Here is a 15207-nt window from a genome sequence, read left to right on the forward strand (position 1 = left end):
AACCTTCGACAGTTTGCTCTCCTTCTCTGCGCACACAATCGCAATTGCCACTAAAGTTCAAGGTCCTCAAATCGCTTGCCGGCAGCACTTGGGGCAAAGACAAAGAATTGTCGCTATCGACATTTAAGGCAATTTGCCGATTGGTTCTAAACTATGCTGCATCTGACTGGTCGCCTGGAGCCAGTGACACGCAGTGTATAAAGCTCCAGACATGCCAAAACACTGCCATTCGGACAGCGACGGGCTGCCTCCTGATGTCCCCAATACAACACCTTCACAACGAGGCCAATATGCTACCTGTTAAGGAGCATAACAAACTGCTCAGCAAGCAGTTCCTGTTAGGGTGCTACCGTACGTTTCACCCTTGCAGACACCTGCATGAGCCAGAGCCGCCTCCCTGGCACGTCAGGAGACATCTACTACACTACGCTGACGAGATCCAGGACAAAACAAACTGACCCCTGCTGGACCAGTCAGTGTTTAGACAGACATTAGACGACATTCACCGGGAGACTGCGCATTCGAAAGAGATGGCTTCATGCTACACAGGTGGTGGTCGTTGATGTCAGGCGCATGCTGTTGGTAGCATCATTCTCGTTATTTAATTCTTACCCGTCCTTTGTTTATTGCACTTCATCCGTCCCTGATATGTTTTCGAAAATTAGACAAATTCAAATCAAATTAAAAAAAAGCTTAGTGCTTAAGTGCATTTTCAACAATTTTTATTTGTTTATGAACAGAGAAATGAGAAAAAAGACAGAATCATATAAAAAATTCAATTTCTTTAAGAATTAAAAAAATGATTCCATTATAAATTTTCTGGATAATTTTACTTCATGCGCCTTATTATACGATCTGTTGATGTAAAAATTATGCAGCAACTTGCCAGTAACTTTATTTCCGAGAATTCGCTCACAAAGAGAAAATTATCCAAAATGTACATGAAGACAAAGCCAGTAACAATTTGCATGATTTACCAATCAACCAAAAAAAGTTTTTCAGTTGAGCTATCTCGTATTAAATTAAAAAAAGAACATAAAGCAAGTAAATTAAATTAAAATAAAGCAAATAAAATGCAAAATAACGAACTTAGTATCGCATGATTTATTTTATCCTTTGAATATTGCCGTCAGATGAAGAATATTTCATTGTGGAAATCATAGCTTTCTTCATATTTTCCTTGCTTCCGTCTATGTATGTATTATATACATATTATATTATTATATATATTATATATTGCCAAATTAATTAATAACCAAGAAACACAAGCATAAAACACAAAGATTCGATTTGTATTTCGGAAACTGCAGCAACGGGGTCCTCCAGTCACATGTGGTTCAGCAGTACATACCTCTAAATTATTAGTAGATTCCTATTTAATATGACTTCAAATTAACTCTATTCTTTATATAATATATATTTACTTATGTTACATACTGCATTTTATTAACCATTTTTATTTAAATTTAGAATTTTGACTTAGTTTGCAAATTTGCATTCGTGTTTAATTTTACTTTGCGATCAGCTGTTTTTCGCACTGGCAAATTCTTACAAGAACAAATGTATCCAGTAAGAATTTACAACTTCCCCTCACAATGAAATGTCATTTCGCTCTCTCACTTTCCCCTACTTTGCAAGTTTTTTGGATACATGAACATTGATACTTGAACTTGATAATTTGTATCAATTTTTACAAATTATTTGCTTCATGAACATACCTTCATTTATTAACTAATTATTATAAAATTCTTGCCAAGCTGGTAATTTATAGTATAACCAAAAATCATGCATATATTGAATACTCACAAGAGGCAATAAAGTATCTAGGCGTAATGATTGCTGCACGGCTCTGCTTTAAATCACATTTAGCAACTGTGGGTTCCAAAGCAGCGGCAGTCAACGGTGCTCTTACAAGAATTCTTCCAAATATAGGCGGACCGCAAGGCGCCAGAGGGCACCTCCTGACAAGTGTGGTGGATTCAGTCATCTTATATGCTGCTTCTATATGGGCAGGAGCTAAGCTATCGAATGTTAGACCAGTAGCTCAAGTGCACCGACGAAATGCACTTACAGTCCCGTGCGCCTACAGGACCGTATCAGACGACGCGGTTTGTGTCATCGCTGGAAAGTTCCCAATAGATATACATACATACTTGTGCAGCAAATGGGACAACTTTATGACAGACAAGGAGTAAAGCCGACAACTGAAGCGAAAGCTGCAGAACGTCTGCATTCGTTAGTAAATTGGCAAATCAGATGGGACTCGTCTGTTAACGGACGTTGGGCCTATAGACTTATCCCCAAAATTGTCCAATGGGTGACCAGAAGGCACGGTGACGTAGACCACTATTTAACCCAAATATTTCTTGGAGTACTTCCATCGCTTTCACATGGAGGACACTTCGTTCTGTCCAAGCTGCTACAATGCAATAGAAAGCGCGGAGCACGTGTTCTTCTACTGCGATCGTTTCAACGAAGAACGCCGAACGCTTGAGTTAGTCTTGGGTGAACAGCTAAGGCCAGACAGCTTAATCAATAACATGTGTGCATCACATGACTGTTGGAACGCAGTTAAAAGTTTTGCAAAGAGGATAATGCTGCACCTGCAACGCGCGAAGTGGCAGCGCAAAACGCAGAGAAAAACAAATCAGCCCTGGACTTTCTACGAACTGATGTTTATTTGTCGGCGGTCGAGTCATGTGCTCACGACGGCATAAAACGGTACAATATTATCGCAACATCTTCTTTGCTGCAGATGTAAAAGAAACCTCGATTGCGTATAACATCCATTCGCCCATGTGAGAGGAACCTGAGAGCATGCCACACATATCACTGAGCCATTAGAAGACGAGCCTATAGCATGAAACTGGCTACAAATATGGTGGACCCAGACGTGGGTGAATAGTATTGGTCCATTTAATGGACACCGTTCTGGGCCTTCCCGAAGTAATGCAAGGTAGTTCTGGGAAGGGAGTCTCCCCAGAAGAGGAGGAGGGATTGTTTTAGTGGCTACACCATTCGATGCAGTTGACGACGGTCGCTGTAAGTGCGAAGGCCACAAAAAAAAAACAAAAATATTGAAATATTTGCAACGCAAAATAGAGTGAGCCTAAAAATTGGATTGCATGGCGCATTGATTGGTACAGCAACTTCTAATTAATTTAATGGTACAGCAACTTCTAATTACTACGCTACGTTAGAACAAAGACCTGAATGACTACCCTATCGACGGCCCTGCAAACAACTAATGCCTGTGTGTATTATGCCCTAGAGCCCCGTGCTATCAATTTATATCAGCCACAATTTTCTAAAGCATTTCTGTTGAAATCTTTTTAACTATGTTTGTATGTACAGGGTGCGCCATCTCGAGCTTCGGTATGGAAATATTGAATAACTTTGCTATCCATTGTCAGAAGGACTTGAGAAAAAATAATTTGGAAACGTCAATTCAGCACAATTTTAACGATGGTCGTTCAATTGTGCTTGCTCAACGTGCATACCGTCGAAAATACCGCGGTCGTAAAGTGCCTTCTGATAACACCATACGCAATCTGACTAAAAATTTTGAAGAATCGGGGTCTGTAGCAAATCATCAACGTGTTTCAGTTCGAAAAAGACGCTCCAATGAAATTGTTGAAACTGTCAAGCAGAGTGTTTTGAAAAGCCCAAATCTGTTATATCGTCACTGTGCCCAGCAGCTAAACATAAAAGGAACCACTCTTAGAAGGATTTTAAAAGAGGATCTTTACATGTTTCCTTACAAAGTGCAAATAACTCAACGATTATTGCCTACAGATGAGCCCCGTCGCTTGGAATACGGAAAAAGCGTGGTTCGAATGGCCCAGGTTGATTCCGAGTTTTGGAATCAAATTTTGTTCACGGACGAGGCCCATTTCCATCTCTCTGGCGGAGTGAACAAACAAAATTGTCGATTCTGGGGCACAGACAATCCTCACATTATCCACGAGAAGCCACTGCATGACCAGAAAGTCAACATTAGATCTGAAATAGAGGCAATATCACCCGAAATGCTAGCAAAAGTAATGGAAAATTCGAAAAAAAGAGCACAATATTGTGTGGCTCGTAAAGGTGGTCATTTATTGGTTGTTGTGTTCTAAGTGCATTTGAAACAGATTGTAAAGGACAAAATCAAATAAAAAAATACCAACAAACATTCAATTTTGCTAGTTGCTAAAGTTATTCAATATTTCCATACCGAAGCTCGAGATGGCGCACCCTGTATGTATTATGCCCTAGAGCCCCGTGCTATCAATTTATATCAGCCACAATTTTCTAAAGCATTTCGGTTCAAATCTTTTTAACTATGTTTGTATGTATGTATATATTATTTCAATACCAAAAAAAAAATCATGAAACCATCACTGTAACTGGTCGGCATAATAGCTTCAGCGGTCACTTATCAGTCAATGAAAAAGGTTATTTAAAACAAAAACAAAATGAATAACAAACTGTTTCCTACATACATATGTAAGTATGTATGTAGTATTTACTCAAAGCTTAGTAAAATTCTTTATTGTGTGTTAGCTACCTTTTTCCTGTTCACGGCATGTGCACCTACATCTGTATTTATAAGAAAATATCAGCAGAAACTCACTCCATATTTTTTCATTTACTATATCGTCATGTCATATGAAGGCTTTGAATTGATCTTTTTAATGAATGTATGTAGTTTAGTTTTAGTTGTTTTTTTTATAAATAAGTCGTTGATGTTTTTATCAGTAAACTATTAGCTTTAACGCGATAGGCTTTGCCTACCCTACGTATGAAAAGAGCGGCAGATCTGATGCATTAGAATTCGAGTCAGGAGTGTGTATGTATATTACACCGGAACTAAATGATTTGAAAATGCATCCAGAAATGGAGTTTTTTATATAATATATAAAATTAGTTTTCAAAAATAAATTTGCAAAAAAATCACCCCGATTTTTGGTGATATTTTTAAATCGATCCGACTCACGTAAATTCTGAAATATTTTAGCGGAAGTCTAAAAATGTAATAAATAATATTCTGAACTTTTGAGCGGATGCACATTAATACTAAAAATGTACATATAAGTGATTATTTAATATCGTTTTTACTGCATGTCGGGTAGCATTAACATTTTTTTTTAAATATATCGACTCCAGCGCCACCATACTAGGTGAATATGAACCAAATCGGGCGAAGAATAAAATTTGTAGAAATACCTCAATTTTAGCGCCACCTAAATAAACGACATTAGCACCACCGATAAACAAATCCTATGGGAGCTTGACTATAGAAGCTTTAACTCTTAGATGCGGCAGTCGATTTTGGGAATGACTTAAATTTCCACTTACCGACAGAAGAAATCTGATGCAGCTCTAAATAAAGGGTGTTTTTTTTAGAGGTTAGGTTTTCAAGATGAAATAAAACGTATATAATTTAATGTTATGGCCAAGAATTTAGCTTTATTATAAAGTTAAGGGTTTGCCATTATGTTTTAAAAATGATTTCGGGCAAGTGGCCGCCGCGGCTGGCTCGAATAAATTCCAGCCGAGAGGCCCAATTTTCGACCACTTTTTGCAGCAATTGGGGCCGTATGTCAGCAATAACGCGCCGAATATTCTCTTCCAAGACGTCAATCGTCTCGGGCTTATCTGCGTAGACAAGCGACTTCACATATCCCCACAAGAAATAGTCCAGCGGTGTTATATCGATCTTGGAGGCCACGCCACAGGTCCACGGCGCGAGATAATGCGCTCACCAAAAGTTTCCTTCAATAAATCGATTGTTGCGTTGGCTGTATGGCATGTAGCGCCGTCTTGTTGGAACCAAAGGTCGTCCACATCAACATCGTCCAATTCAGGCACGAAAAAGTCATTAATCATGGCTCTATAGCGCTCTCCATTGACTGTAACATTATGGCCGGCTTCATTTTTAAAGAAATATGGACCAATGATTCCCTCTGCCCATAGAGGGCTCAAAATTGAATCTCGCGTCTACTCCCAGCAAACATCACTTAGAGTAGCTTACAGTTTTGAAGCAAAGCTGGGTGTGCTTGATTTACAGTTTACCCACAACGAATTCTGCAGGAGTAGTAGTCGTAGAGACAGAGAGAGAATACTTTCCACACTTTCTACGCGAACCACCTAAACTTCGAAGAATGCGCTACAGATTTTTGGGATAATACCGTCCAAGTAATGGAAAAACAAAAATTGTATTGGGGAAATTTTTCATTCGTAGACATTGCAATGTATTTCTATTGGACTTTTATTTTGTCGGGACAGACTAGCAAGTACAGCACTCAGACATAATTAAGTCCATTGTACTGCACTCGGATTCCCTTTTTCATTTTTTTCAAAACTATCCGACCTCCGAAGAAATCTGAGTAGATATTGCGGTGCCAAGGAGCCAAGGTGGTCGCTTCTTAATACATCAGTGCCAAAGACCTCAAACCTGATTCGAGCGAAGGCGGGGCAGACGCACAGATAGTGGTTCGCCATCTCATCCTCCTACCTACCTTTCCATGTGCTTCCTCCATAGAAAGTGGCCGTCATCAGTCCAACCAGCAGCCGGACATAACAGGTAACATCAGTTCTGTCCATTTGCAGTCTCTCTCAGTCTGCCAAGCTCGCTTGTGGGTTAGAGTAACCCGTTTGCTAACAGTGGCTTTGATGGCTGCAGAAGGGAGTGGCAGAACGTGCTCCGGGCCAAGGAAGTTGGCCTCAGAACCCATTCTGGGTAAAGAGTCAGAGATCTCGTTACCCGCGATAACCACGTGTCCCGGCACCCATGTTGGCATCAGGCTATTAAGTCTATGCACATAGTTCCGCCTGGATTTACAGGACTCAACTACCCTTGAAGTGGTTGGGGACTGTCTAAGGCCATGAGCGCAGCTTGGCTGTCGCTACAGACACATACAGATTTGCTTTTCCATCTGTTTTCCACAACAAAGTTCATCGCTTTTTGAACACCATTCACCTCCGCTTGAAACACAGATGCATGCATTCCAAGAGCAAAGTGCAGTTTTGTCCCGCTGGATTCCACGTAGATGCCAGAGGCGGAGCCGTGCTCGGTCCTGGGGCCAACCGTGAAAATGCGAAAACAGTGTTTTTCGCGCTCATTTTCTGAATTTGACCACAGTTGAGCCTCTGGCAGCACCACACTGTATCTCTTGTCAATAACGACTCTGAATGGCATGGAGTCAAGGGGCATGGCAAGGATCGTGGGATCGTAGTCCATGCCTACTCTGTTGTGAAATGAGGTATAGGGACCGTACCAATTCCCATTGTGTTTCAGCCTGCAGATGGCCTTCAAGGCCTCTCCTTCAATGAAAACGTCAAGTGGTGGTAGACTAATCAGGACATCTAATGCCGGGCTTGAAGTAGTGCGTTGTAGTCTCGATAAGGTCCTCTTGACTCCCACGAGAGGGAGTCTACTCATCCAGACCACTGATGCATAGGTGATAATAGGTCTTATCATAGCCGTATAGATCCATAGGACCTTGCTAGGATAAATACCCCACGTTTTTTCAAAAACACCCTTGCACTGCCAGAAGGCTGTCAGTGCTATGGATTTCTTTGTTTCAACGTTTGATTTCCAGAAGAGTTTACGATCGAGGATTACTCCAAGATATTTAATTTCCTTGGATAGCTAGATTGTGACTCCTTTTAGCTTAGGCAGAATGAGTACATCAAGCTTCCTCCATCTGGTGAAGAGGACAATGCCAGTCTTGGTGGGATTTGCAGATATGTGCAAATGTCAATCATATCCAGAGTTTTCTGCACTTTCCTGCAGATGTTCATAAGCGAAGGGCCTGTTACCAAACAGCCAAAGTCCACGTTTATCTAAAGCTCATAGCAACAAGAAATGTACGAGCACACCTTTTGGTTGTTCAAAAACTATACCGAGTAGCAGTCAGGCACAAACCTACTGACCAAATAAAGGAAACAAATTATTTGAATATTTAGGGGTTTCCGTTCTGGTTTATCCAACGCTTATGCTTACTTTCGGTCCTCTTCTAATAGTGGGCCCTAGCTCGAGTGAATTACTTTGCTCGCGTAAGAGATATGAGATTTATCTTAGTGCAGGGTATATTTTGATGATCTCATAAAGCTTTCTATGCCCTACTCACCACGGTGGAGAGAATCTATCATCCTCACTACGCTATCACTTGCACTCCAGAAATGATATGATCGCACAAACCGCTTTTTGTCTAATGAATTATTCTCTTAGTTTGCAAAATAGGCACGTGGCTTTTGTTTTTGGGGATTTCCTTCTCGCTGATAACTTATCAATTTTTATTTTGCGACTTTCGAAAACTTCTTAAGAGGATATTTCATATATTTAAATAGAACACCTTGCCGTCACGCGTGCAGCCAGTTTTTTCTCATATAAGCACCTACACATATTTGCGCAATATTTTAAAACTTATCTGCTAATAGGCTGTGATAAGTAACACTTGCCTTAAGCAGATATTGTTCAATAAGCAAAATCATCCACTTAAAAACTAACTATAAAAAAAACTAAACTCCAGCCTTTGGGTTTGTTGCAAATGTCTTCTTCCTTATACAAGTAAAATATTAGATTAGCTCGCTCCATTATCAAGGCTCATCATCTCCATCTACTACAGCGCGAACTTCTAGTGCATACCCATGTTTTAAAACCTCCGCCGAGAATACCGCCCAAAGAATATTCAAAGATTGTTGTGTTTTGAAATTATCTGAATCTTTGCGGAAATCTTCCAGAGTCCATTACTTTCGCTTGGCTGAAAATGCATCAGTCACAGGAATCTAACGCAGGGCAGAAGGGTTGAGGCTGGGGCAACCGTTCACTGATTGAAAGTTTTTTTTTGTGTTTTGGTAAAATATGTATACCTTTAATAGGTACATCATCAATTTGTTTACTTTTGGCTTTTACCAAGTCGTTTACCCACAATTATAGTTACAAATCACAGGTAAAGTCAAGTCAAATCACAGTAAAGTTTCGGGAATTTGTTTCGGGGGAGGGAGTTGGGTATTTGTGGAAGACAAACTAGCGATAACTGAGTTGCGTTGTGTAACCGAGAGTTAAATGAGGGCCAAGATGTCTAAATCTTAGCCCAGCGAGAGCAGCTAAGGAGGTGAGAAGATTCCACTCCATCCTCCAAACAGCTGACGCAAAAAGGACACGAAGTAAAGCCGAGTCTCACAACATGCATACCTGACCAACAATATCCTGTAAGGGCACCCACGAGATTCGAGAGCTGAAAATTTTAAAACTTCATAAGAGCCTTCGAATGCTGCCGATCCACTCGTGGCCAGGATGATTTCGCGACCTTACAAGTTTGTGTACTTGCGTACTTGCCCAGCGCTCGTTAAGTAGACGTGAAGCCCACTCTTCCAGAAGGAGACTGCATGTAGTTAAGGGGATCTCAACTTTCCCCTTTTGCAGAAAAATTATCTCGTAGATCCCTTGCCTAGCCAACTTATCCATATCGCAGTTTTTTGCAATGTTGCTATGACCAGGTACCCAGAAGAGGATGCGTTCAAAAGTGAAGTCTGCTTTTCCCGATCGTTTTCGAGTGCACTGTCATCGAGTCCAGTACATATTTACTTACTTAACAGTTCTTAGATAAATAAGCAACCAATCAGCTGCTTCCTTGATTGCTTGGAACACACTGCAGTGGTCCGGTAACGTGAAAACTCCTCCGCCAAATCTTCCATCCAACTTCGACGTGTCTCCGAATACTGCCCACCGCCTTCTCCCCCCTTGTTAGAACGGGAGTGGAGAATAATCTTCTTGGACTAAGAGAGGATGTACATTGATCAGTCGCCAAGGAGAGTGAATCTAAAGTTCCTAAGAATACTTGAGTGTGCGTAAGCGAGGTTGAGCTTCTCATGCTTTAACGTTGCGTACTGGTTATTAATCATTATCAACAATAACAGACAGCTACATAATAGAAAATGTTTAGGTAGACACGCAAAAGCCTTGTTATTGTTGTATATTTAGTAAACTTTGCCCAGGAGTGGTAAACTGTTAAGTTTTGTCTTCGAGTTTATATAGCAGAAGCAATACCAAACGACGGAATTCGGTTGGGTTGAACTCAAGGAAAGGAAGTTGTTGAATCAGTTAATTTATATGGGAACTCGGTGGCATATGGGAAATGTATTTGACTAATTCTTTCGAGAATAAATCAACACAAGCGATGTAAGTTACGACGAAAATTTAATTAGTTTATTTTATTAGTTTAGTTAATTTAATTAATGAAGCACCAAATGATAGAAAAAGTTGTATCTAATAACACTGTGTGACAAAAAAAAAATTAAATATACTTTTATGGAGACCTAGCCCAACTTGTGGCTATAGAAAAACTAAACACAATGGTATAAGAGAAATTTCCAATACACCCCCAAAATCTCATTTTATGGCCATAAAACCGTTTTTCAGTAGGTTGATGTGAAGAATCACTCCTAACTTCGCCAATTTCCATCCGATTTCGAATTTTTTAGTTCGAAAGAACAAAAACAAGCCTTTTTGACAGTGTGTTGACATTTTTTCTGAAATGACAACTGACGAGACTGTAGACGGAATTATTTGGATTTTTTTTATTTTTTCTCTATTTTTTCAACTTTGACATAATTTTTACGATATTATCCGATATTGAGGATTTTTTTTAGTACCCTACTGTTATAGTAAATTTAATTTTGCGTCAAATGAGCTATATTTGACTGTAATTAAATTAAAATTAATAGAGTTGTGTGAGTTTTAAGATTTTTTCTTTTTTTTACTACGAGATTTGGTATGCGTTTCGAAGCATGAAAATGATAACAAGTGTCATTATAAACACATAATATTTATTGGAGTATTGTGCAGTGCAGCACTGAACGGTGCGGTACGGTGCAGTACACAACGGAACTGGTTCCAAACTTAAAAATGCATTGGAAACGGCCCTTTGGAGTTTAGTATGGTACGGTACATTTGTCATTCCCTTCATCAGTTTTCAATACTTCTCTGTAAGAAATTCGATCATCATCATTCATCTGAAGTCGTCATCAACTAAATTCCATTGTTTAAATCGAGAAGCGAGCGTTTCAGATTGTCTTCCCGATAGAAGTAAATCACGAGAAAGATCCTGAAAATCTGAATTTGATACAATGTGTCGTTCTGAAGGCTTAGAACCAGACGGAAAGTAGTCTTCATCATCAGGTTTATTGTTATCAGTTTGATCATCATCAGCAGTTCATGACCTGCAGTTGAGTCAATCATATCGTCCAAGACTACGGGGTTCTTAACAGTTGCAACATCAGCATACTTTATGTGCTTTCGAGTTTTATAATGATGACCGTTTACGTCCGTTTTACAAAAATAACAATCATCTGATTTATGATAAGGCTGATGATGCCACATCATCGGAGAATATTGAGAAATTCGACTTTTCTGGCAACGTTTTGATTTATATCTCTTGAATTTCAATGAAACAAACAATAAAACTTTGCCGTTTTAATAAGGTTAAATTATAATAACAAACTTATTTTGTTAATCAATGTACAGTGTGAACTTTGGTACACTTGGGAGCTTTTTCATATGTCTATTGAAAAAAAAAAAGTGCTATAATGTGTCAGATATTTTCGTAAGTTCTAACCAGTTCTGTTGTATGCTGTACAGTGTACTCTTATGTATACATATACACTCCAATAAATATTACGTATCTATAATAACGCATCAAAACACGCCCTTATTCCCATTTAGAGTAAGTTATACCTACATACCAAATTAGAAAAAAAATAAAATAAAATTTTAAAACTCACACAACTCTTTTAATTTTATTTCAATTACAGTCAAATATAGCTCATTTGACGCAAAATTAAATTTACTATAACAGTAGGGTACTAAAAAAAATCCTCAATATCGGATAATATCGTAAAAATTATGTCAAAGTTGAAAAAATAGAGAAAAAATAAAAAAATTCCAAATACTTCCGTCTACAGTCTCGTCAGTTGTCATTTCAGAAAAAATGTCAACACACTGTCAAAAAGGCTTGTTTTTGTTCTTTCGAACTAAAAAAACAAATTCCAAATCGGATGGAAATTGGCGAAGTTAGGAGTTATTCTTCACATCAACCTACTGAAAAACGGTTTTATGGCCATAAAACGAGATTTTGGGGGTGTATTGGAAATTTCTCCTATACCATTTTTCTTAGTTTTACTATACCTATAAGTTGAACTAGGTCTCCATAAAAGTATAATTTCACTGTCGCACAGTGTAATGGTAGCGACAGGAAATATCAAACCTCCGAGTGCATTTCCGCTATGAAAAAGCTGCTGATAAGAAACCATCTGCAGTTCGGGGCCAGCATACAACAGTGAGCCCCTTCATTTGTTGAAAAACATCGCGACAAATAGAAGGAGGAGCTTGGCCAAACACCCAATAGAGGGTGTAAACGCCAAATGACGGCAAAATCCTGGCTGGCACTTCGGAAGTTCCCGGATTGGAGAACTATGCACTCCCGTCTACACTTGTCATTACAACGTTCCCGATCCTCCTACCCTCAAGGGAAGAGTGGGAACGGGATGATGTAAGACAGGGCGAGTCTATCCATGTATACACAGATGGCTCAAAGCTCGAGCGCAGGGTGGGCGAAGGTGTATACTCTGAGCATCTGGGGGTCTCCTTCAGTTTTCGGCTCTCCGACTACTGTAGTGTTTTTCAGGCTGAACTGATGGCAATAATGAAAGCCACGACACTGGTACAGTGTGATGCGATATCTGGAAATGACATCTACATTTTCACTGACTACCAGGCGGTGATAAAATCCCTCACAAAACAATCGACAGCCTCCAAGGTAGCAATGAAATGCCGTACATCTCTTAACGAGATGGCTGAGCTATTTCGCTTAAGGATAATATGGGTTCCTGGCCATCGCGACATTGAGGGTAACTGCAGACCCGATGAACTAGCAAAACTCGGCACCAATTTGACCAATGAGTACATAGACAATGACATGGGCATACCCTTACAAACATGCAAGCTACTTATGCTTGAAGAAATCGTAAGGATAGCAAACGAAAGATGGCGTAACGAAGTCACCTGCAAAATCGCGCGTCAACTGTGGCCAACTTTCAATGCTAAACGCACAAAGTCTTTGCTAAGCCAAAATAAGCACAGTCTTAGCACACTGATTTTAGTCATAACGGGACACTGCCTAATAGGTAGGCATGCCCAAAGGATGTGTGTGCAAGCACATGTCTTCTGTAGAAGTTGTCTTGAGGAGGAAGAGAAATTCTTGCACCTTCTGTGCCATTGTTCTGCTCTCTTCAGACGGAGATTTGCTATTCTAGGCAGACAAGTTTTTAACGAATTGGAAGATCTCAGTTCTGCAGAAATAGGAGGTATTCTAAAATTTTTGAGCACACGATGGTTTTAGGAGAAATAGGGAAAGCTCCCCATGCGGCATCACAATGGGCTATGAGCTTGAATGTGTTCCACAGGACAACCGCTGCAACCTAGCCTAACGCCAAATATAAAAATATATTCTTGGATCTTGGAATGCCATAGAGTTATAAGGAAAAGGTGCTAATTCGAATGAGACATAAAACAGGTGGTTGAAAAATAGTCAATGAATTATTACAAAGAATTTTTTCTTTGCAGATATTTATCAATTATTTTCATTTACTCTTTCTTCGCTTCTTCTTTTTCCTGACGCATGCCGTTTCTTATCTTTTCCTTATTAAAAGTTAATAAACAACTATTGAAGTGGTTGAATGTAGTACCAGCTAATCTAATTTTTGATTAATTTACTAAATACAAATTTAGCATATCGAAGAAAGTAGACATAACACCAATTTTTGTTAAGTGTTTCAGTAATTGAAAAAGCACAAATACAAAAAATACAAATTAAATGCGCACGTTTATAAAAACACACGAGGGTGGCTAGCTGGGATTAAGTATTTATTTACAAATACATAAGCAGTCTCAGACAAGCAGCGGATGGGGATAATGAGCGTGGGTGTTATTGCCTTGGGGTAAGGCAAGTCCTTGAAAAACTCACTGGGCTACCATTTACAATATTTACCAGAAGTGTTTGTAAAAATAAGAGAAACCAATCGCAGAAAACGAATCACACATCGTCTCCAACAAGTAAATTTTTGAGAGCTCAAAACATTGAGTTGATGGGTTTTGCGCCGCGCCGTCCTGATTTGGCAGCAGATCATCCCCATTCTTACTACCGCAAATTAAAAACAAAATGTGAGTTTAAGGTTTTTCGACGGCTGAAGCAGCGGTTGATGCCTTAAAAAAATGTTTTTGAGGGCGCCATATTTTTAATGAGCTGTGCGTTGGAAGTTACATCTCTAGCTGACTTCCAGTGAAAGCTTGGTGACATTCGGTTCAGTGGAAACGAAGTTATTGTGTTTAAAGTGTCAGTATGTTCATGTCATCGGTACAAAAATGAGTTTCGAACAAAGAAGCACAAATCAGTAATCGCCGAAAACTCTATTGAAATTCTTTGTAAATTTATCAAAAATGAACCGAAATCATCGTTGAAATTCATGGAATTGGAGTTAAATATCTCCAAAACATCGATTTATCGCATTTTAACTGATCATTTGGGCTTACGAAAGGTCTGTGCACGTTTCACTCCGAACAAATTAACTGAGGACCAAAAATTGCTCAGAATTCAACATTCCAAAGACCTCATTAAAGGGGCGAAAACGACGAGAACTTCCTTTACAACATTGTAACTGGTGATGAAACGTGGTGTTTCCAACATCAACCTGACACTAAACGTCAAAGTGCCGAGTGGAAGGCCGCAGACGAGCTACCACCCAAAAAATCGCGCTAGGAGAAGTCAAACATCAAGTCGATGGTCATTTGTTTTTACGATTCCAAGGAAATTGTCCACAAGGAGTTCGTGCCAATGGGCCAAACTGTCAATGCAATGTTCTATCTTGGCATTTTGAAGCGTTTATTGCAACGCAATCGACGAATTCTCCCTGAATGCCCCGAGGGAGGAGCTGGCGCTTATTGCATGATAATGCACCATCTCATCGATTCACTCTTGTGACTGATTTTTTGACTAGAAATCGCATTTCAATCATCAATCACTCACCGTATTCGCCTGATTTGGCTCCCTGTGACTTCTACCTATTCAGGAAATTGCATTTGGCCATGAAAGGAAAACCGTTTGCGTCCGCAGAGGCCATCGAAAAGGCTTGTACCGAGATCCTGAGGGCCATTACGGTCAA

This window comes from Anastrepha obliqua, chromosome 4 (assembly GCF_027943255.1).
Source record: "Anastrepha obliqua isolate idAnaObli1 chromosome 4, idAnaObli1_1.0, whole genome shotgun sequence".
Classification (NCBI taxonomy): Eukaryota; Metazoa; Arthropoda; class Insecta; order Diptera; family Tephritidae; genus Anastrepha; species Anastrepha obliqua.